This window comes from Scophthalmus maximus, chromosome 12 (assembly GCF_022379125.1).
Source record: "Scophthalmus maximus strain ysfricsl-2021 chromosome 12, ASM2237912v1, whole genome shotgun sequence".
In the NCBI taxonomy this organism is placed as follows: Eukaryota; Metazoa; Chordata; class Actinopteri; order Pleuronectiformes; family Scophthalmidae; genus Scophthalmus; species Scophthalmus maximus.
In genome coordinates this window covers 7,807,501-7,810,000 of record NC_061526.1, presented here as the reverse complement: position 1 = coordinate 7,810,000, position 2,500 = coordinate 7,807,501, and the positions used below count along the sequence as shown (strand labels likewise).

Here is a 2,500-nt window from a genome sequence, read left to right as displayed (position 1 = left end):
CTGCCAGATTTGGTCGAGGAGGTGGTAAGAAATTCTGGGAGACAAGTTTGGGAATATTCCCCCTCTACGCGCGTTAACGCAAATGTTTAATCACCAGGAGGAGCCAGGGGAAAACCCCAGAGGAAGAGGAAGGACGGACGGGGACTTCGCTTAATCTCAACGAACTCCGGAAGGGGCCCGCATGCTCATTTGCATACGAGTCGTTGGGAATGGTTGTTTTTTTAGTTCCTCATAGAGCAGTAAAGGTGAGTTCAACAGATCCCGAAACCAGGAGGGATCACAAAGTGACTGGAGTACCACGTCCCCGGTTTAATGAAACTGACGGAGTTTCCAAACTCGAGCTGAGGTCACTGTTGGGCCCTGGACGCAGCCGGACTTTACAGCTCACCACCTCGCGCCGGAGCCAAGCTCAATCCAAGCGCTCCGTAGAGTCCTTCCACTTTCATATCGGAAAAAATTAATCTGCGGTGCGCCTGGAGAGGAAAGAGGAAAAACGCGCGCCAAAGACAAATTACAGCTCGGCAAAGAGCTGAAAAAGAAAGCTCCGCCTTCGCCAGTGTGGAAGTTTTTCCTTCACAGGCTCGGTTGCATCACACGGCTGCGTTCATGTGGGATTCTTTTTTAAATGACATAAAAATCTCCATAACCTGGTGATTTAAAATTGCGTGCACGCGGAAAAAAAGTGGACAAAAGTTATGCAACGTGAAATGTCATAACTTTGGCCCCACGACGAGGCGGAAAAATTGCCGCGACTCAGAAATGGGAGCGCCGAGCATCCATCACATTTCGTTGTCGTAGGTGTTCGATCACGTCGACATTGTCCGAATCCTTGTCAGGATTTCTGTTCACTTTACATATCAGCCGGTATCGGAAAAATACCCTTTTGATATTTTGGATACTAGGGCATTTCCAGTTTTACTACTTCCAACCGCAAACAACCAGAACTCCCAGGTTCCCCCTATAATCAGACCACATGTCTCGACAGAACCTGATCCCGATGTAGCTTTTTGCTTCAAAAAAACAAAAAAACCTCCAGGATTCCCAGTGGGGCCCTGAATCTTCCCGGGGCCCCTGAACTTTTTCCTAATTTGACTTGAAAACTACATAAACACACACAAGTCTCTCATGTTGCTGTTGATTACAACCCCCCCGCCCCTCCCCCCCTGCCCTCCTCCCCCCCTCCGAGTTTACGAGATAGAATTTCAATCGTCTCCTCTTCTGAGCTCGTAAACGCCGTAATGAGTTTCATTTGCTCCGGCCACGTCGGGGCTCGAACCGCCGGGGCGACCGCAGCAGCGCTTGTTCATAAAGATCACAGGGAACCCTCGGCTCCCCTTCTGCTCAGCACATGCCCCTGCGCCCCCCCCCCCCGCCCCCGGTGGCGACTCCCACATTTGGTGTGAATTTCCAGGGGCCATTCATTTGGGGGAACATCACTTCTAAAGGGAACCTGCCGCGACATTTGTGGTTCCTCTTTCAGAAAGGCGGGCCCCATTAAAGGCCTCTGTTCCCCGCCGTAAGTCACGGAGCTGGAAAACACATGACGACAACGTGCGCTCACGTCTTTTATTCCAACAAACGTCCTGTGGTTTGTTCATCAGGACACAGAGAAGACAAACTGTTTACATGTATTTCCTTTCAATTTTCTTACAATAGATTAAAAACATGTTATGTTTGTCTGCGGTGGACATGACAATTTTGGTCGGACGACAGTGAGTGAGTTTGCAGTTTAGTGAAAAATGTTGTCGCGTACAAATATTGACGATTAAATGTTTGTCGGAATAACTTAAAAAAACCCTTTTGTGTGGATTATAAGAAAACATGTGCAAGAACATAAGAAATACCCCAAATAAGTTTTGAGATGTGAACCTAAAACGGCGACTTCTGCCTGCAGGAGGCCAGAGAATGTTTTATAGTAACATGACAAAAAGCCCTTGACTCAAGTGACTCCACTTTTTTCTGGAGCTGTTGACCAAATCCTACAGCTGGTGGAGTTGTTGGAGGCGGAGGAGAACTCCAACATGAAGTGGAAAGCTCGGGGGAGAAAACAGCCCGTCAAGACCTTGAGTTCGGACATCAAACTTTTTCTATGGTCAAATATGAACTTTTCAATAAACTGACCAATACAGTCTTTCATATTATTTGATCCAAATAATGTTACAAACTTTTCTGTCGGATTTCTTCCCACATGCTTCATCGGGAGGATTTGGGGACAGCGATTGGACGGGACAACATTTTTCCAAACTTCTCAAACACAAATCTTTAAACTTTAGCTTAATTTACCCTCTTTCACATTTATTGTCTGTGAGCATCATCACAAAAATTCCACAAAAACAACCAAACGGAAAACTTGGTGGGAGTTTGGGACAAAGGTCCAAGAAAAGAATCCATAAAATTTTGGGTTTGAATCGGGACAAGGGGGCCTGGGATCCAGGATTTTAAAAAAAAATCATACTTTAATATTGCAAGTTTTCACAGATTTCCCAGGGAGTCATTCTTG

At 46.4% G+C, this 2,500-nt stretch overlaps 2 protein-coding genes across 2 annotated transcripts in view; both read right to left on the bottom strand.

Annotated features, from left to right (window-relative positions):
* The window catches only part of cited1 (Cbp/p300-interacting transactivator, with Glu/Asp-rich carboxy-terminal domain, 1), a 13,397-nt gene that overhangs the window by 10,215 nt on the left and 682 nt on the right, over positions 1-2,500 (bottom strand). The window lies entirely within an intron of this gene.
* Positions 1,553-2,500, bottom strand: part of hdac8 (histone deacetylase 8) — a 25,043-nt gene continuing 24,095 nt past the window's right edge. Inside the window, exon 11 of the mRNA XM_035607631.2 lies at positions 1,553-2,500. This exon is cut by the window's right edge and continues 1,137 nt beyond it. The gene's annotated coding sequence lies outside the window, so the exon portion shown is untranslated.